The 22,122-nt window shown below is 40.9% G+C and overlaps 1 protein-coding gene and 1 long non-coding RNA gene across 3 annotated transcripts in view; one reads left to right on the top strand and one right to left on the bottom strand.

Moving 5' to 3' along the window:
- The window catches only part of stk32c (serine/threonine kinase 32C), a 106,133-nt gene that overhangs the window by 6,187 nt on the left and 77,824 nt on the right, over window positions 1–22,122 (top strand). The window lies entirely within an intron of this gene.
- LOC147315519 (uncharacterized) lies at window positions 109–4,532 on the bottom strand. Its single transcript, XR_015124355.1, has 3 exons — window positions 4,341–4,532; window positions 1,867–1,961; window positions 109–1,750 (listed from the first exon to the last, which is right to left on the bottom strand). It is a non-coding gene; the product is annotated as an uncharacterized LOC147315519 (long non-coding RNA).

Here is a 22,122-nt window from a genome sequence, read left to right as displayed (position 1 = left end):
TTAAATAGCAAAGCCCGATACTTATGTACTGAAACCAACTACTTCCGCTTGTCAGCTTAACTTAAAATGTTACATTTTTCCCCTGATTATTTTTTTTACTGAGTTTGTTACAAATATTCAGGTTAAAAAACTGTCCAAATTATTTTTAATGAATTATGTTCACAAAGTCACATGTTCAGTACTCTGTACAGCTTGCATCCTTTAGGACAAATAATTTGAAACATTAATATTTCTTGTTCAATACTGAGCTGATAACACCTCTGTATGTTGTGACCAGGATGCAGCAGCAGACTGAACCTCGACTGAAACCTGCTCCATCATCTCATCTTTGCAGATGTCCATTTATAAAGCATCAACAACTCAAAGGTAAACATGATATTAGAAAATGTGTTAGTATATAAGGCCTTTAAAACAAATAAAAAAAAATAAACAGCTGTCGGCAGAACTGTAGGACTGAACAACTTCAGATCCCGAGTGTGTGAGGCCGGAGAAGGATCAGCTGTATTTCAGATTTGAGAGATAAACTTTATATTTCAGTTTGTGATGATTCTGTTCTGTTTGTGATTACAGGAGCTGTCCTCAGATTCAGACCTCAGCACCACCCAGTGACAGCAGACAGATCATCCTATGTCTTCAATCTTTGTAGTAACTCCAAAATTAACTGAAGAAAACAGTACAAAGGTTAAAGTACCACATGTGCTGTCAGTGAAAGCTGCAGCTGTTTTATTGATAAATTTAAAGACAAAAAGTCAAAAGGATTAATCACCCCTGTAACTGTGTCACTATACATCAGCATTAACAGGACCTCAGTTTGGTGTTTCAGAAAACTGCTGATCTCAGACCTGCACAACTTCTGTTTTAAACACTGAATGTACTCAGCTACATGAAAAGCACGTGATGTTTTCTCTGACACAATTAAATAAAACCTGATTAAAGTCAAAGGTTGTTACTTGTATTTGAACTAAAAACTTGTGATCTGGAATTCTTTCACTGTTTTTTGACAATAGTGTTATTTATCATAAAGTAATTCAGAGTCATTCATACCAGAGTAACCAGTGAGCACAACATATATTTAACTTTCTACAGGACTTAAAGATATTACTATAGCTTATAGCTATTACTTAACTGCACTACTGTATAGTTCTGTGTAAATAATCATTCTGTACATATGATTTTAATCCTACAACTGTTTATAATTTGCATAGTTCACATTTCTGTATAACTGTATATCTCAGATTTCTGTAGTTTTTCATATTTATATCCTGTACATAGTTTGTACTCACTACAGCCTGTACATACTTATAGTTATAGAATATTCACAACATACTTCATACCGTGTACATTGTAACACACCATAATAGACCCATTTCTGTAATATACTTACATATCTATACTATTGCTAATATATATTGTAATATATCTATATCATGGCTAAAGCACTTCTGGATGGATGCAAACTGCATTTCGTTGCCCTGTACCTGTGCATGTGCAATGACAACAAAGTTGAATTCTATTCTATTATATTATGTACAAGTCCAGACCCTCTGAGGATTATCTGAGCACTTCTAACATTACACAAAGCAAAGGTCTCCATCAGTGTTCATGAAATGCTGGGTTTAGCCTTCTTGTGAGGGAGCTGCTGGTGAAGATCACGAGCCCTGCTTGATCCCGGCGATGAGTTTCAGTCTTCCTGGTGTTTCTGAAATGATGCCTCTCACTGTGGGTCAACAGAACTTCTGGCACAGGACAGCTGTAATGAAAGAAATTGAAGTTTTGGAAATGCCCTATATGTGAGAAGCAGATTTTGTATTTACTTTTCTTTTGCCAATCAAGATAAAGTATAATTTTCACCATACAATTACTAACCTTGTCATCTCCTGCACTGTCTGTTTTGGGCTCTGGGCTCCTCCTTCCCAGCGCTCATGAGACTGCTTTGCTGCACTGTGGTATGAGGTGCTAACCTGTTGACAGTGTTGGGAAGGTTAATTTTAAAATGTATTCCACCAAAGATTATAGAAGTAATGTATTCTGAATACTTTACAACTACATGAATGTACTATTGCTGTGTGATTTATTACTATTACTGAAGGCTACTCGCCATACCAACACCAACTAGATGTTAAAATCTTAATATAAATGAGTAACAGTAGGTGGACATTAGGTAAGGCTGCAGCGATCTCGTGTAGAAAACTATTCAGCGCGTATATAAAACAGGTCAGCGGCTCCGAACCGTAGTAAAGGGACCTCTGGCTAATACGTCCGGTTCGTGTCGGGCTCATAGCGGAAAACTAGCTTTACTTTGTTGTCTGGGTCAAGTTTGCTAGCGAGAGACAGAGAGAGGCGTTGAAAGGCTGCTTATTGTTTCGGAGGAAAACACGAACACAGTGTACAGTCGAGTCCTAATAGCTTACTTACAGCTGGGCTCGTCAGGCACTCTTTTTGGCTTTAGTGGTTATTATTATATTTACATGCTTCCAGCTCCCGTTTCTGCTCCGTGACAGCTGTACTTCTCCTTTTTCTCCCTCCTCGCTCACAGACACATAACGGGTATGGCAGTCCATTCTCCCTGCAGCACGGACTACACTGCCCATGAGGCTACATTGTTTAGGGCGATGCCTGTAACACTCTGCTATTGCCTTCATATTAAATCATTTTTGTATAATAATTTTTAGAGGCTCTTATTGCGTGTTTTGTTTGGGTTTCCACCGGCGTGGAATTACCAAAAATAGAGAGACCATAGCCTAACATATGAAACAGGTAAATACCGCCATGTAATCCATTTATTTCAACAAACTAACTGTATTCTCAATATCACCTATTGAACAGTAATTGTAACGGATACATTTACTCATATTTTGTATTTTAAATACGTAACGCCGGTGCATGTATTATGTTACATGTATTGGTTACATGTAACCAAAATTGGATTTTATCATCTAAAAAATATAGCCAGAGTCCGCCCTATTCTCTCTCGGGCCAACACGGAGATGCTGATGCATGCTTTTATTACCAGTCGCATTGATTACTGTAATGCCCTGCTCTCTGGTCTTCCTAAAAAGAATATTTCAACTTTACAACTTTTGCAAAACTCGGCAGCTCGTGTGCTGACGAAGACCAGAGGGCGGGCCCACATTACACCGGTTTTAGAATCGCTGCACTGGCTCCCCGTGTGTTTCAGGATCGATTTTAAAGTTCTTTTATTGGTTTTTAAATGTCTTAATGGTCTTGGGCCTTATCTCTCAGATCTGCTTTTACCATACGAACCCTCGCGGACCCTGAGGTCCTCTGGTACTGGCCTTTTAATCGTTCCTAAAGTCAGGACACATACTCACGGAGAGGCAGCTTTTCAGTGGTATGGTCCTCGTCTGTGGAACAGCCTGCCGGAGGAGCTCAGGGCCGCAGAGAACGTACATGTTTTTAAGAACAGGCTCAAGACCCACCTTTTTAATTTAGCTTTTACTTAGCGTTTATTTATTTTATGCTTATTTATTCTATCCTGTTATTCTATTATTAATTTAGACTTTACCTAATATTTATTGATTTTATTCTTATTCATTTTTTAACCTTCTTACTCTATTTATATTTATATTGTATCCTGTTCTTATTTATTTTATCATTTTATCCTGTATATAGCCTGTTGTGTCATATCTCCAGTGTTTCCTCAGAGGGCGCTCTCTGCACCGGGGCTGTGATCGACTGTGGCTGCTGGGTCTCTGGGGGTCCTCTCAGCCTGGCTGGGGGGCTCCTTTGCCTCCCTCCTGCTGTGTGCCCAGCCTGGAGGCTGCGGTCTGTGACCGGCTCCCGGTGCAGACGGCTCCCTGTTATAGTGTTTCCTCACTTGGCTCATGCGAGCCCAGCCCAATTTTTACTCTTTAAGTGTGCGCGTGTGTGTATGTGTGTGTGTGTGTGTGTGTGTGTGTGTGTGTGTGTGTGTGGGGGGGGGGGGGGGGGGTATATGTGTGTATTCACACCATTTATGTTAATGAGAGTGTGGGGAGTGAGTTGGAGGGTGGGGTGGGCTGCTTTTAACTATGTAAAGCACTTTGTGCTACATTTTTTTTTGTATGAAAAGTGCTTTATAAATAAAGATTGATTGATTGATTACTGCCCAACACTGCCTGTTGAGATCCTGAGATCCGCTCCTAGAACACCGGCCTCCAACTCCTGAAGAGACACGGGTGTCCCTAAATTTAGCAAATATTAGCTTCAGGCTAGCTTGCTACGACGAATAGGCTAATACCAGCATTTTACCACAACTTCACCAGATGTAGCTAAAAAAACTAAACTAATGTCCAGCCCAGTGGGACAGCAAGAAAAGATGACAAAAAATGATTACTTACTTGCGGTTTGGAAGTTCAAGCTGAAATTGAAGCAGCCATTGAAAGACGGGAAGAGAGAAAGATGGCAGCTTGGTCAGCACTAGTGGCCTCTATAATATATGCAAATACATGCGGGCCGGAAACCCCGTCCCCCCAGCGCGCCCCCGAACGCCAAAACAGTGCCAGCAGATTGAAACCGAAAAATGGATTGAAACCGAAAAATGGATTGAAACTGAAAAATGGTTTGAAACCGAAAAATGGTTTGAAACTGAAAAATGGTTTGAAACCGAAAAATGGTTTGAAACCGAAAAATGGATTGAAACTGAAAAATGGTTTGAAACTGAAAAATGGTTTGAAACTGAAAAATGGTTTGAAACCGAAAAAAAATGGATTGAAACCGAAAAAAAAATTGTAAGCGAAAACAAAAAAATTACAGTTTCAATTAATTGTTTTTCACTATCAATTTTTTTTTCGGTTTCAATACAAGATTTTTCAGTACATTTATTTCAGTTACAATATTTTTTTTTCGGTTTCAATCCATTTTTCGGTTTCGTTTCAAGATGGCATCGTTCTGATTCCATATAGATGTCTCTTGCTGCCTGTCAGGTCTCTTAGAAACAGTATCCCTTTGGCTTCTTGGAAAACAGCATATGGCATACATTAGGCAGTAATATTAGAGCAGCTTTTGGCTCAGAAGGCTGCAAACATAATCAGGCGGTCAGGTTGATGTCGAAGCGTAGCTGCCAGAAGGGCTTTTCTGGCAGGTAGTTTGATTAGCAAAGGGAGCCTGTGGAATTGATTGAGGTGCACATCCTGCTAGTTTGCGACTCGCTCGAATGCTCTTTAACAACAGCAGAGAGTGTGAGGAAAAAATAAGAGAAGTCGATGTTTGGAGAAATGGTGATGGAGTCTGCTCCGTCAGACATTTAATCATGCATTTTATCACCATTTGAGAGCAGTCTTTCTTATTCATGAGCATGCAGAACTTGTTAAATTCGAAACTTGTCCTTGCCAACCTGCTAGGCTCGTGAAGTTGTAAAGTAAAAGTTTGACATTTTGGAAAATGGCGATAATTTGGTTTCTTGCCAAGAGTTAGATGAGAAGATTGATACCGCCCTCAGCCCAGTTATCTCTGCTTGGCATAAAGCTTGGGGAATTGCTGAGCCTGCCTCAGACACGGGATTTCTCACAGATTTATATTCTGTGGAGATGTGTGTGAAAGTGTGCCATGAAAGGAGGTGCACATGCTTTTTTAAATCAACCATAAATAACTGAGCAGTTTCATGAGCTCTCTCTTCAGTGAGTCTCTCATGCTCTGGTTGAATGCCGGCTCCACTGTAGCTGAAATGTAGCTGGTAGTCCTCGTGCTCTTCATCTTTGGTAAGCTGGGCGAGGCGGTACTCCTCACCTCCTGCTGCAGGGTCTGCTTAGAGTGTCTCTCCAGCCAGCTGAACATCATCGCTATAAATAAGATAAGATAAGATAACCTTTATTAGTCCCACACGTGGGAAATTTGTTTTGTCACAGCAGGAAGTGGACAGTGCAAAAGTTATGAGGCAAAAATTAGAATACAATAAGAATAAATACAGTACACAACTGTACAGAATAGAATAAAATAAAATACTATATACAGTAGAATAAAATAAAATAAATATACAATAAGATAAAAATAGAATACAAATACAAATACTATATACAACTGAGTAAAATACAACAATGACAGAAAGGATTATTGCACTTAGTATTATTGCATATGTATGGATGTGTGTGCTTGATCAGTTAAAGTCTTTATTATGGAGTCTGACAGCAGTGGGGAGGAAAGACCTGCGAAATCTCTCCGTCCCACACCGTGGGTGCCGCAGTCTCCCACTGAAGGAGCTGCTCAGTGCTGTCACAGTCTGCTGCATGGGGTGGGAGATGTTGTCCATCAGGGATGACAGCTTAGCCGCCGTTCTCCTGTCACTCACCACCTCCACTGGGTCCAGAGGGCATCCTAGAACAGAGCTGGCCCTTCGGATCACCCTGTTCAGTCTCTTCCTGTCCCCAGCAGAGATGCTGCCGCCCCAGCAGACCACGCCATAAAAGATAGCAGAAGCCACAACAGAGTCATAGAAGGTCTTCAGGAGTGGGCTCTCCACTCCAAACGACCTGAGTCTCCGCAGCAGGTACAGCCTGCTCTGCCCTTTCCTGAGTTATGAGTCCAGTCCAGTCTATTGTTCAGATGAACACCAAGGTACCTTGAACACCAAATAGCCCGAGACAGTGGAGTCTCTCAGATCCTGTTGAATGTTTGGGACTAACTGGTTTAACAGCTACTGAACTTTCAAAATGGGATGTAATAAGATGTAAACAGATTGCTGAAAGTTGTTTTGGAGAGATGAAAACATAAAGTACTCAAAGGAGTTGTTAAATATATTTAGGTACCCAATAATACCCAAATCCACAGCAGATGGCTGCAGGTTGTTTCTGCTCAAGGTTTCTTCCTGTTAAAGGGGATTTTTTTCTTTCCCACTCTCTCAGTGTTTTTGCACACAGGGGGTGGTCTGATTGTCGGGGTTTTCTCTCTATTATTTTAGGGTATTTATTTATAATATAAAGCACCTTGAGATGACTATTGTTGTGTTTTGACACTATATAAATAAAATTGAACTGAATTGAATTAATATAACTGGGCGGCTTGGCTAAGTAAAGTCTGCATGTGGAAAAAACTGCAACACCTCAAGCATTAAAATCGCAGCTTTAGATTTAGCCAAGACGTAGACATTCACACAAACATGCTGGTGTTATATATTTTTTGTATTGTTTACTGGATTTAAAAAAAAATGTGTCAGTTATTCAGAATCCAAATATGACAGTTTGAAGCCATTGTTTATCAGAAAAACAAAGACTTTAAGTAGAATAAGCTACTTTTGGCTGAATCCTTATTCACAATTGTCACCACAGCAGATAACTCCACATATTTGATTTGGCAGGTTTTTACTAGAGATATTTTTGTATTAGGTGAATGCGTTACCCACTACACCATGGGAATATTAAAGATTTTAAGTCAATTAATGAAGCAAATCAGATTGAAACAATAATAGCTGAATGAACCAACAGCATCTAGAATGGGTAATTGCTGTAAAAGTTGTTGAGTCAGTAGGAGCTGACAGCTGGCCAGGCTCTAGACAACGACTCAATTCACTCTCTCCAAGTCCTCGTGTGAACTGGGAGCATTCAACTAGTCTGAGTAGCTTTGAAAGAGGACACTTGTTGTGAATGCGCTACAGTACTCGGGGAAAAAGTGCAGAACTGGCAAATGCCTGTTTCAGTTCAGCGTCAGCACGGAGTTGGTGAACTTGTTATTTTCGCTCCGGAGCATCTACAAAGTCTTTAAACTGCGTTCGTGATTATGACTGCAGAACATGCTGTTAATTGTGTTGTCTGTTTGTGGTGGTGTTATATTGTTGTATCCGTTTGATCATTCATGTAAAGCCACAGGCAAATTTCCACTTCTGTGGACACTGAACTTTTTTTGATGCGCGTGTGTGTCTGTGTGTGTGTGTGTGCACGTGCACGCTCGCACGTCTGTAGCTTCTTTTTCCATCAAGGATAAATGCACGAGGCACTGAAAGCAGATTTGGTTTAGGATAAAGATAGATGCAGGGAGGGATGGCTGATTATTTGCGCTGAATACTGAGGCGCTCACTTTGTTTCATCTCTGTTGCAGACTATCAATTTCTCTCACTGTCTTTTTATTCCACTCAACTTCATGGCTGCCTGCAGCTACTGGCCTCTTGCCACAGTGGCAGTCCACTGTAATTGGCCTCAGCAGTAAGTTACGCAAGATGTGGGAAGACTGTCCTGGTCATATTGCAGTGTCTTCTGACTGCTGAGCACGGACATTGTTCAGCATGTAGTATTCAGACTGAATTAATCTCTTGGCTGGCCATCATTAAATGCATACATCAGTTTATTTCCAAACTACTACTATGTATTCACAAGGAAACGTGGAATGAAGGGATCACACAGGTGCCAACATAACTCATTGTAGCATTTATTTAAAAACAAAAAAAAATCCTGAGAGACTGATGCCATCTAACATAAGTTTACTTATCAACAATCGCCTTGCTCTTATTTTGAAAGTCCAGTCGCGGCTGACTAGCTTTTCACTGTTTTTCCTTGCTGTGGCTGTCCTGCATCTCATTTAGCTGCCCCTCCAGTGAATGTCTTGTCCCAGGCTTAGATGGACTCAAACTCCAGCATCTTGGATTGCAGTTGGATGGTTAATCTAATCAGAACTCACTGAGGCTGCAGAGCAGAGCGAGCATTACCATTAGCAGTCTGCAAGACTCTGTTGCAAGAGCCTCACAGCTCTGCTATGTATTTGTCACAAACTAGCTGTACTTGCAGTGTTTAACAAATTCATCACACCACCACCTTGTGTAAGGGTTTATGCCACAGCTGCCTAAAATTAACACTACTGGTAATTCCCAAAATAATTTTTTATGTATCTGTAATGGTTAATCCAGCAGAGAGTGCAAGCTCCGTAAAATAAATGTAAAAATATAAAACTGCTGTTATCCACGAATTCCTGAACAAAAATTTAGGTTTAGTGGTCGAATGTTACGCTTGATTAATTTCTTGAAGCTGATCTCTAAAAATTAGTCGAGTGTATTCAGGAACCACAGCAGCTCAGCTACAAAGTGTCAGACCATGTAAAGGTACAGAGCACTGATGGTAAGTCGCCAGCTCTCTCTCTGAATTAATAATTGCCTATTACTAAACCCGGCATTAACATCAGCATAATAACTGTGTTCCAGGGCCTTCATGGCATTCACGGCCGATGCAGGATGACTCTGTTCCAGAGTAAAGACACAGTTTGATGAGTTTGGTAAAGTAACTAAAACTAGAGATCGCAAGCCAAGTCTACATCATCGTCTGACCTCGTAAATGCTATCTGGATGAATGGACAAAAATTCCCACAAACGCACTCGGGAATCTTGTATAAAGACTTTCCAAGAAGAGTGAGAGCTGCTATTGCAATGGGGAACCAGCTCCATATTGATAACTGTGGATTTAGGATGGGATGTCATAAAAGCTTCTGTGGGTGTAATGTACACACGGCCCAGTATTTTGTCCATTAAGTGTAGAAAAAAATGACCAATTTAGACCACATTTATTGCCATTACGTGATTATATTATTACACTATATGAATAGAATCTGTCACATTAAGATGTGGTTATATATATATATACGGTCACGGTTCGATATTTTTTCGATACAAAAAAAAATGTTCATGCCTTTTTAATTTGTCATTTATTAAAATTATAAATATATATTTTAACTCAAAAGTACAGTTTTTAAATTTAACCCTAACCCTTGTGCGTGTTTTTTATTTTGACAGCGCACCTGCGGACCACTTATGTGCAGCCCTGGTTATTTAGCTCGTCATATTGCAGCCACAGAAATTCTTTTGTCCATGAAACCATAAAGCTGCACTTTCTTTTTGCCTTATAGTCTGATTTGTCATAACTTCTCCATTTTGTGGTAAGCTTTTCTTTGGCTGTCACTTCTTCACCCTGACCTGTCTTATTTGGCTCAGCAGAACTAAAATATATATCCTGCTACTTTTACACACGGACTCACATAACGCTCAGCGATTCTCTGCGCGATCAACCTCTCACATGTTTAAGCTTGCTGCGGGAGATTTCACTTGTCATGTTTGCATAGTAAGCTAACGATTAATAAGACGATGTCAGAGGAATTGGTGCACAAATTATCATCACTCACAGATCAGTGCTGTCGCTCTCTATACACAGTTCGCGCGATTGCAAAGTGAAAGCAAAAAAACAAGCACAAATTCAAACGCGATTTCAATATGTCACATATTGACAGTGGCTCACCGATGCCAATGACATAATTACCCAGCTACATTTCTGAAAGAATGCAAAAGCATTGACATATATTTTTCCTTCCTACAATAGCCCGACGGGCAGGGAAGAGATAGATTTTGGTACCCCGACTGAAAAAATCGCTAGCCCCAGGACGTCGGGCTAGCGATATTGCAAGCCCTGTATCTGATTGAGGAATCATGCATCTTTGGAAAAGAGAGTTTATTACAGAGAAATGTCTCTTTCCAAAATAAAAGCTATACTATCCGCTTCTTCTGGGCTATATTCTCAGCAGCATAAGGAGAATCATGTGCTAACAGCTGTCTAAATGACTCGGCTAAAGTTAGTAGCATGCTTGTTGTTTTGGTCTTTGCACTAGGATGATGTCGGTGTAAATGTGCAGTCATATTCGTTGTGTTCCCACTAGTGCTTTCAGGTTAATCTCGTTGAAATGACCTGAACGCCACAACACGGCAAATCTCCGTTAACGAGCTACCGCCGATCGCCCCGTGCATGGGGCTAGACGGCCAACACGTTAACGAGCTAACTGCGCTAACACACTAGTTCCCACCCATGTAATTGAGCATTGCGTGGCACATCCAACATACTGTTTTACTTTAGTCCATGACTCGCTTACCTTCAGGGTCATACGTCACATGAAAACCAAAATAATTCCAAACGCCAGATCTGAATGAGGGTGAGAGAGGTCCATGTTGCAAAGAGAGCTTAACTTCTGTCTTGCTAGCTTGCCCTGCGCTCTTCCTCCTGACTATGCTGTCTGTGTTGAGCGCTCAGTGGATCTGCGCTCGACAGTGCAGCCTAGGCGGAGTAGTCGAACGCAGATATACTGAGCGCTCAACACAGACAGCATCTTCAGAAGGAAAGTTGATAAAATAAATTACAAATGTTGTATTGTTCGATACATACGCGTACCGAACCGAAAGCACTGTATCGAACGGTTCAATATCGATACGAATATCGTTGCACCCCTAAAATAAATATATATATATATATATATATATATATATATATATATATATATATATATAAACACCCAGCACGCCCCTGCGGGCGGTTTATCCTTCAAGCTCGGGTCCTCTACCAGAGGCCTGGGAGCTTGAGGGTCCTGCGCAGTATCTTAGCTGTTCCCAGGACTGCGCTCTTTTGGACAGAGATCTCCGATGTTATTCCCAGGATCTGCTGGAGCCACTCGCCTAGCTTGGGAGTCACCGCACCTAGTGCTCCGATTACCACGGGGACCACCGTTACCTTCACCCTCCACATCCTCTCGAGCTCTTCTCTGAGCCCTTGGTATTTCTCCAGCTTCTCGTGTTCCTTCTTCCTGATATTGCTGTCATTCGGAACCGCTACATCGATCACTACGGCCGTCTTCTTCTGTTTGTCTACCACCACTATGTCCGGTTGGTTAGCCACCACCATTTTGTCCGTCTGTATCTGGAAGTCCCACAGGATCTTAGCTCAGTCATTCTCCACCACCCTTGGGGGCATCTCCCATTTTGACCTCGGGACTTCCAGTTTATACTCGGCACAGATGTTCCTGTACACTATGCCGGCCACTTGGTTATGGCGTTCCATGTATGCCTTGCCTGCTAGCATCTTGCACCCTGCTGTTATGTGCTGGATTGTCTCTGGGGCATCTTTACACAGCCTGCACCTGGGGTCTTGCCTGGTGCGATAGACCCCAGCCTCTATGGATCTTGTACTCAGAGCTTGTTCTTGTGCTGCCATGATATATATATATTTATTTTTTTTTTGATTGTTTGTTTTCTGTGTTTTTTAGTTGCAGTTGCATAGCTGGCTCCACTTATGTTAACAACGACGGACTGCTTGTGCGTGTCACATCTAACAGTGTTTTTACGTGCGGCTGTCTGCACCTGATGTTCGCGTTGACAGCTCTCAGTCGACCTTTTTCGCAGCGTTTTGACTCGTCATAGTAGGAAAATTGCTGGTGTTACTAATACCTTTAGCAGTAGCTTTGGCGTCTTTAATCGTCTCGCCAGGCCGGGACGCTGTTAACAATGAGCCGGCATGAACGATATCTGGACTTCAGCTCTCATTTATTGACACTTGCACTTTTCCCAAAGTAGGCTCCACCAAGAAGGATTTCTAAGCTCATACTGTAACGTTACATGTCACCTTTTCCCAGACGGTTGCTTTTTCATTAAAGATGAGACCTCTTTGCTGGAGACGGGCTCATAAAAGCAGCCTTGTTTTGTCCCTTGCTCTGGTCTTATGTAATCTTGTTTGCTTCAGGTGATGCGCAGGCGATGACAATTGTAGCAGCCCGGTTGCCTGAGCCAAGGAGTCATCAAAGAGATGAGCTCAGCTTGATGCTGAGGTGGCAACAGGGGGAATAAAGGTCTCTCTTCCTTGTCGAGGTGTGTGTATGTGTCTGTGCGGGGAGGACGGATTAGGACAAGAGGAATGCAACGGGCTGTCAAAGCGGCTGACAGTTTTGTCTTTTCGTTCTGTTTTTCTTCTCTGTCTTTTTAAACACTGAATTTGCTCTTTCCTGACCTGTACAAGGAGAGCGAGTACACAGAGCTGTGTTGTTGACCCCGAAGTCGCTCTTCTTTGTCACAGGGAGATGAAAGACGAGAATTGATAAAAGGAGCATGTAATAAAGTCAAGAAAGTGTTACCTCTGGGCACCCTTGCAGGAGTCTGTGGAGTTCAATATTTGACTTCAGCTCAATATTCAGCTCATTCCCACCGCTCATGCAACCGCACACCAAATCGCAAATCACAAAGTCGCCTGACAGACTGACTGATGTAAACTCTCTGTAGTTTGTAATCCCATTATTTAATTCATTACTTAGACAGTGTGTGTGTGTGTGTGTGTGTGTGTGTGTGTGTGTGTGTGTGTGTGTGTGTGTGTGTGTGTGTGTGCTATATTTGACTGTGTCTGTTGTGAGGCATCTGTGCAGTGACTAAGTTCCAGCATACTGTTTAGCAGCCAGCTCAAATGTTATTGCCCATGGAAACCAATTAAAACCAGTTTTCCGATAATCTGAGCATTGTTTCTATGTCAGGTGTATGTCAGGTGTATGTCCATTGTTTTAAGGAGGAAAAGTGGTTGGATGTGTGCAAAAAAACTCTTAAAGTGTGTACGTGTTTTCCTTTTTGTTAAGTACTTTAAAAAACTCCCAACAACAACAGCAGGGGGTTGCCGACTGTTCATGAAGTGCCTCCATTACTGTTGCTGTGCTTGTAAAGCTTTTCATTCTGTTGAGGCACAAATGCAGTTTGCAAGAATCACCGTGGAAGATTTAACACTTAAAACTCAATGGCTCCTTGATTTTTAGGAAGAGGTAGATATTTTCCAGTTTTCCAATTTTTTTGTTTTAGCTGTAACTATTGGAACTAAGACAGGATCTCATTCTTGTTTTCTTTGAAGGATTTCCACTTGGAGCTTTTTGATGGCTGTAGCTATCTTTGACTTTGCATGCTACTCCTGTTTGTACAGTGGATCTGCTCTCACAGCAACACATACCCCCTCCAGCTCGGATGCTTGGTAGTTGGTAGCAAAAAGCTTTATTGTTTTGGTAGTTTAATGATGGCTGGTAAGGATTTTAGCAGAATTCATACTTATAGTACCTTTCAATTTCTTTGTCATTACAGTAGGCAGCATATGTCCTCAGTAGACCTGTGAAAAAACTGATAACCTTACTTAAATACTCATTTGCAACACTACTGATGCCGACATTGTCGCCTCCTCCAGATGACACACAACTTCAAACATTAGTGCTGCAGACAGACAGGAGCACAGCTCCTGCCCTTCACCAGTAGCTGAACTCGTGACCAGTAGCACCAACTTGGCAAAGCATCTTAAATACTTTTGTGAGATCAGTAAAGCTCATCTTTCAGTGACTTGAAATATTTTTGATTAAAGCCGTTTTTGAAAGGCTTTTTTAAAAAGCTCCATATGAAGTTCAAAAGCACAGACGCAGCCTGTTTCACGGTAGAAATGTCAGTGCCAGTGGCATTCATTTCATCTTGGCCTAAGATGATATCATTTAACATTTTTTGACAAAACGATTACCATATTAATTTTCACAATTCGGTTCTATCATGCAGAGGTTGCTGCTGTGACTTTTGTGCTCACTGTTAATGTTTCCATTTCAAGCTCTCATCTGTTAGCTTTGACCATAGTTTCCTATTTTGGCCATGATTACAACGGTGATCAGCTCTACTAACAACAGCACTTGGAAACAACAAGCTTACCATCTTGTTGTTTTTTTTTTTTTTTTATATCATCATCATCATCATCATGAAGAGCAGAAAATAACATAAAATCAGACCTCCAACATTACCCGTTACCTCAACGATCACCTTTTATCAGCCTTGTGGACACATGAGTATCAGAGTGCAGAAAAAAAGCATGAACTGTGGTAAAATTGCCGTTTCCTGGCTTGGTTTCAGAATTTATAACCCCTGCTCATCAATAGGTCAGCAGATATTTGTTATAGCAGAGAATAACTTTCCATCAGTTATTCTGCTACACACCATACAAATACCTAAAAATCTAAATCCACATTAGTGCAGTTAAGCTTCTGAATCTTCTTTAAGCATCACACTACATTTTCACTGTCTGTCCTAAGTGTACAAGGAGTAATACGTCACACTAAGTCCAGTTCAGCAGATGTCCCAGCCTCAGGCGCACACAGTCCTCATGGCAGTAAGCTTTTTTTGACATCCACAGACCCAGCAGGAACCCTGGGCTTGCACATCTCAGAAAAACATAGCATTTCTTCCTGTAATAATTGAAATAACCATTTAAAAACGGCATTTTCTGTTTCCTCAGGTTATCATTCTATAATATCAGAATGCTTTGATGATATCCAACATTTCAGTGTGAGAAATATGCAAAAGGAAAATCAGAACATCAGAAATCACATTTTGTTGTGGAAATGTCATCATGTGTCCTCATTAATGACATTGTAGCTCATAGTAATGAAACAAATAAAAGTACCTTATTATATAATAATAATAATAATATTATTGAAAAGCACCCCAGTACTGATATTCCAGAGAGTGAAAACAACTTAGCAGACATGTACACTTTGGAAAAGGATGTTTCCTAAGTGGTAAAAACTATGAAAATGTGCCTAAGGCCATTAACAATACAGAGTTGTACGAAAATGCAGAAAATAATAGATTGAACACAGGTTCAGTGAGAATACACACAGCTGGGAATCTACTGAAATCCACTGTATAATCTTTGTTCCAGAGTTTGAGCTTCGCTTTCACTGATGTCTTATATGAGACTTAAGATTTTAACAGGAAGAAACCTCAGACAGAACCAGGCTCTGGGAGGGGCAGCCAAGTGCCGAGAAGGGTTTGAGGGCAGGAGGACAGGACAAAAGGAATCAAGGAGCTGTATGGATCAGCTCTCTGGAACGAATTAATTTGGTTTCGTGATGTTTAAAGATGTGTTTACTGTGCATGGTGAATTTGAGTTTCATAGTTGTGAAGTAAATTTAGAAATGACAATGAAACATTTGAAGTTTGTCTGCATGCATCAAAAAAAAATATTCACAAATGCCAGTGAAACACTTTCACTTGAGTCCTTTATTTCTGATATGCAATTAATTCAATTTCAATTTCAGTTACAATTTTGGCCTCCAGTAGTTGTTAAACCAGGATATTTAAGATCTGATGATTGTGCTGTGTTCTGTCTTGTAATCGCTGACTCGTTTTGCCTTCTGGCACGTTCCTTTTCATTACGTTTGCATCTCCATAAAAGCTCACTTTTTTCCAGACTGTGGTGCATTTAGTTCAGTTCACATTTATTTATTTGTTTGCTTTTTTCATTTTGGATGGTAATTCAAATTCAAAGAAATCTGCTTAAATAAAAAAGACCATTTGTTTTTGTCTTCAAATTGAATGAATCCATTATTTTGTTCAGTGTGTGTGAAAAATTATTTTACTTAATGTGAAATAATTGATTAGGGAGAGCTGCTTAAGCCAGTTTGCTTCATAGGTCAGCTTGTAGCTGTGATTAGTGGAAGCACACCAAACGGGCCAGTTACTGGCCTGTCAGCTCGCCTAAAATAACCCTTTTTACTGGGGCCATCATGCCATTGCTTATTTCAAACCCTAGATATCTAAAAACATAAACCATCTGCTAAACTCTTAGCAGGAAGTGGTTGTGGTACAGAGGACACAACTGCTGAAGACAGACACCAGCGTTAGAATTCAGTCCTGTCTGTGGCTGGGTTTCGACACCAAAAGCACTTTGATTAAGGTTTGGAAAGATCCTTGTTTTGGTGAAACCTGAAAGCCATTGGTGCTCAAGAAAATAGGGTTTTTCTGTGTATTAAAGATGAATACAACTTTAAAAGCCAAATACAGGGAGTGCAGAATTATTAGGCAAGTTGTATTTTTGAGGAATAATTTTATTATTGAACAACAACCATGTTCTCAATGAACCCAAAAAACTCATTAATATCAAAGCTGAATGTTTTTGGAAGTAGTTTTTAGTTTGTTTTTAGTTTTAGCTATTTTAGGGGGATATCTGTGTGTGCAGGTGACTATTACTGTGTATATTTATTAGGCAACTTAACAAAAAACAAATATATACCCATTTCAATTATTTATTTTTACCAGTGAAACCAATAGAACATCTCCACATTCACAAATATACATTTCTGACATTCAAAAACAAAACAAAAACAAATCAGCGACCAATATAGCCACCTTTCTTTGCAAGGACACTCAAAAGCCTGCCATCCATGGATTCTGTCAGTGTTTTGATCTGTTCACCATCAACATTGCGTGCAGCAGCAACCACAGCCTCCCAGACACTGTTCAGAGAGGTGTACTGTTTTCCCTCCTTGTAAATCTCACATTTGATGATGGACCACAGGTTCTCAATGGGGTTCAGATCAGGTGAACAAGGAGGCCATGTCATTAGTTTTTCTTCTTTTATACCCTTTCTTGCCAGCCACGCTGTGGAGTACTTGGACGCGTGTGATGGAGCATTGTCCTGCATGAAAATCATGTTTTTCTTGAAGGATGCAGACTTCTTCCTGTACCACTGCTTGAAGAAGGTGTCTTCCAGAAACTGGCAGTAGGACTGGGAGTTGAGCTTGACTCCATCCTCAACCCGAAAAGGCCCCACAAGCTCATCTTTGATGATACCAGCCCAAACCAGTACTCCACCTCCACCTTGCTGGCGTCTGAGTGGGACTGGAGCTCTCTGCCCTTTACCAATCCAGCCACGGGCCCATCCATCTGGCCCATCAAGACTCACTCTCATTTCATCAGTCCATAAAACCTTAGAAAAACCAGTCTTGAGATATTTCTTGGCCCAGTCTTGACGTTTCAGCTTGTGTGTCTTGTTCAGTGGTGGTCGTCTTTCAGCCTTTCTTACCTTGGCCATGTCTCTGAGTATTGCACACCTTGTGCTTTTGGGCACTCCAGTGATGTTGCAGCTCTGAAATATGGCCAAACTGGTGGCAAGTGGCATCTTGGCAGCTGCACGCTTGACTTTTCTCAGTTCATGGGCAGTTATTTTGTGCCTTGGTTTTTCCACACGCTTCTTGCGACCCTGTTGACTATTTTGAATGAAACGCTTGATTGTTCGATGATCACGCTTCAGAAGCTTTGCAATTTTGAGACTGCTGCATCCCTCTGCAAGATATCTCACTATTTTTGACTTTTCTGAGCCTGTCAAGTCCTTCTTTTGACCCATTTTGCCAAAGGAAAGGAAGTTGCCTAATAATTATGCACACCTGATATAGGGTGTTGATGTCATTAGGCCACACCCCTTCTCATTACAGAGATGCACATCACCTAATATGCTTAATTGGTAGTAGGCTTTCGAGCCTATACTGCTTGGAGTAAGACAACATGCATGAAGAGGATGATGTGGACAAAATACTCATTTGCCTAATAATGCTGCACTCCCTGTAATACTGCCACCACTACAATGAGATATTACAAGATTAGTACAACATAAAGGCTATTGTTAACAGAAGCATAAACCTCATCAATTCATTGTCAGCATGTTTTACAAAGTCTGTGAAGGCAACCTGTTTCTTACAGACTGAGTTTTTTTAGGTAGCTGATTGAGATCAGAGGAAGTGACACCGTTTTTAATATCACTGACAAGGGACAGGATGGGCATGGTGGTTTGGTGTGCCTCTTTGTTGTCAAACCACCCAGAGTCACTCTTCTTCTTTGTGTTGCTGTTTTGGGATCAGTTGTGTTGGCAGAGAGTTTGTCACACTGCATGCATACACATAATACACTTACTGAGGGAAATTGGGGCAGAAAATCAAATCTTGTTTATGTCTCTAAAACCCAGGTTTACTTACATGCAGTTTGTCAGTAATCAGATTTCTGCCCAAGCCCAAGGGCTTTGGGTTTAATTATTTTGGACACTAAACATAATAATCTTCCCTTTCATCCAGCTGCACAAAGCAGTACTTTGCGTGTCTTAAGTCTGTCATGCCACGTGCTCTTATAAAAGCTCACTAAGAAACACTTTTACACAACACATGGCTGAAAATCAGGTTTCTCCTTCACTGATCCACATATTTAACCATTTTTCCCTTAATCTCTTATCCCTAATTAATAAGTTTCTCATTTACTAGTGCTTGTTTCCACACATGCAGATTTACCGATTTGCTATAGTGGCACCCAAAAACACACATCCCTTTTCTCATTCTCACCGAATTGTGACACTATTAAATCTGACACAGGCTCCTCCCTTCCAGCTGCCCCACATACCCCAGGGGGAGGATTTATGCAAACAAACCTGCTTCACTTCACAAATCAGAGGTTTGCATAAACAGCCACAGTGCTACTTACAGGTGTAGGCGTTTATTTGAAGTTAGAAAATCTGGTTTGGGCATCACCTGACTGTTGAACTGAATACACAGCTCTGTCCTATATACCTGTAAAGACTTACAGAAGTCAGGTGTATCTGGGGCAAAGCATGAAGTGTCGTGCCGCAACCTCAAATCAGAGCTGCTAAGGTGAAAAAAAAAAAAAAAAAAAACCTAAAAACTGGGCCACAGTGTCCATGTCCTTAAATACGGCGCTATGCATGTCCCGAGTCACCTCAAGCACCGTTTGGCATTAGTTGGTCTGTGCTTGGCTGTTTCTTTTCTTTCTTTCCTTTATAAGATCTCATTGCCTTCTGTTGTTTCACTGTAAGTTATACTTATACGGTTCTTTCTTTAAGTTAATACACGCAGGCAACATATGTCTGCATATTAAATAGTTCCTGAAATCACACCATCCCACTGAAGCACATACATTTATGTGTTAATGTGAGGACAGCTGGCATAGGAAGTGAACATGCGTTTTTCAGCCCTTTGTGTACTTTTCACCTTTCAGGGGTTAAAAGTAAAGAGTGTAGTTATCTTTTTTCCTACATCAGTACCTCTACCTTAAATATATCACACTGCTGGACAGTATAGAGCTCTATTTATAGTACATATCTCATTTTTTTGTCCTTTATCTTAGAGGCTCTTTGTGACTGCTCTTCCTATCCCTCCACTACATTCCATTTCCCACTGTGCTTTAAATAGATCTCTAATGTATCCCTCTGCTAACAGTCGAAAGGTTAGTATGGCATTTTAACCCCAGAGCGCGGTCCATTTCTTCACCACAATGTGTCACGGCCCAGTGGTTTGTGAAACTAGGTCCCACTGAAAAAGCACGGAGATGGTGGTTGGGGTTGGCTGTTGAGACACGGCTCTTAATAGGGACTGGTTACAAGAAGCAGGGAGCAGCTGTCTACACACTGACTCACACATCAGCTTTTGTAAAGTGTTAACAATATAGTGGAAACTCTCTCAAAAGTGTAGGCAAGTTTAACATTTCCTGAAGTGTTATGTAAAAATACTAAGAAAAAAAGTTGTTGTTTTTTTAAAATAATGAAGTTGGTGTTAACATATCCAGATCAGTTACAAATAAGAGGAGAAAGTTGGCGATTTCTGTTGTGTCAACGATCCCTGGCCCTAAGGAGCCAATCAGCAGCCACACAGGCAAACGTGACCTAGTCATATTGCTCCTCTGACAATGTAACACTAGTTATAATGTCACTGCTGAGGTTCATATAGTAGAGGCTCATGACACTTTCATCTGTGAAATACCCTAAAATCTGTTGTAATCAGGGTGCTGCACTAAATCCACATTGTGCTTACTTTGGTTACTTGCTAGGTCACTAGATTTCTGCAGTGGCAGTTTGCATGGAAGATGCTGATTTGCCAGAAAACCTTCTCCAGCTTTGCCAATAAGTATGTGACTCGAGCAACCTACTAGCAACTAAAGCAACTGTAGTGCAGCAACCCCAATGCGTAAAGACTAGTCAGTGGCCCTCCACTAACAAGTGCAGGTATAACATGTTACTATACTCTTCGGCAATCACAAAGTCCCAGGTTTATATTGTTAACCGGTAAGTGACAATGGGTTTTGTTTTACAGAGTAATGCAGAATTGATGTAGTAACTAGTGTAATGAATTACTTTCTAAACCGTGAACCACCGGTTGCTATCAAAAAGTGTGAATTCTGTGACTGGTGGTTACCATGGGGTCTCTGACGGTCTTTAGGCCTGCGTGAATGCGGCTTTAGCGATCATTTTCACTACTGCTGGTCTGAGGCGTAATTGTAAATTGCATATATAATTGGCATGGCATTTGTTCAGTGCTTTGGGAGAATCAGCTAGAGATATTAATAATACATGTCAGAACTACAACCTGCTGTGATTTTTATCCTAAATGAAGCATTTTAAACCTTTATTTGGGACTAAATCCCCTAACTATTGATTTGAATGGTTATTCTGAACATGTTGTTTTCATGTCTCACTGATTATTGTATGGGAACTTGTGATAAATAACTGCCTTAATGCATTGCTCCAGGGGCTGTTGGGTAGCAAGTCTTACTCTTAGGATTGTGATGCAAGAGAACCTTTGCTAAGAAATGCTGGTTTCCTTATTGCTCAGTCGCAATGCAAAGAATCCCAACCACAGTAACATTTTATGTCAGTCACTTAATAGAACCTGAATTATCTAGTTGTTGTTTTTTAAATGTCAAGGTTAAAACTGAGTGTTTTCATTATTAATCCATCTGCAAATTTCTGTAAAAATGCTTGTCCTTCATGGTTTTCAGAACTCAAAAAACTTCAGAAAATCCCAATAATGTCGTTTATAGAATAGTTTAAGCTTTAAAAGGCATCCAGCTGTAGAAGCAGTGGTTGTAGTTTTGCAGTAACTTCACTTTAAGCGGTTATACAGAGGCCTACCTGGTTTCATGATGACCTTTGAGGAGTCATGCAGGGCTTTTCAGTAAATCCATTTTCCTGTCACAGTAGAAACTTGACTCCATGCTGCAGGAGAACACTAACATTGACTTAAAGTGTAGACAATCTATATTTGTGGTCTGGCTCCAGATAATCATAATTATTGGATATAGATAGTAAACCTAACACAATGCCTTCCCTGTGTTTTATTAATGAGAGAAGACGAGATGAATGCACAATGTGCAGATTCTGGCCCAGGAGTTGTGAATCACACAGAATTAATTATGCCAATGCAGGGACTACATGATGTGCCACCACCGTAACACACACACACACACACACACACACACACACACACACACACACACACACACACACACACACACACACACACACACACACACACACACACACACACACAAAAGGCTTGATTGCCATGGTAACCTCAGAAGTTTTCACACGGTCCAGATGATGTTTCTTTGTGACAGTGCCGTGCATGCGAGAGTCCCCATGCTGCAGTGCAGAATTATCATCTGAAGTGTTCTCATCTTGCATCCTCTTCGTCTTGACTGCCTTAAGATGTATGATACAGCCTCCTGCAGGGAGTCCAAATTCACGTCTCCTTTTTCATTCGCTGCAGCATGGCTCTCGGTTT

Source organism: Aulonocara sp. 'chitande type north' Nkhata Bay, linkage group LG13 (assembly GCF_057382095.1).
Source record: "Aulonocara sp. 'chitande type north' Nkhata Bay isolate Kocher_YH1m ecotype deep benthic linkage group LG13, A_spYH_male_GT1.1, whole genome shotgun sequence".
In the NCBI taxonomy this organism is placed as follows: Eukaryota; Metazoa; Chordata; class Actinopteri; order Cichliformes; family Cichlidae; genus Aulonocara; species Aulonocara sp. 'chitande type north' Nkhata Bay.
Note: the sequence above shows the minus strand (reverse complement) of the source record. Positions and strands in the feature narration are given on the sequence as shown.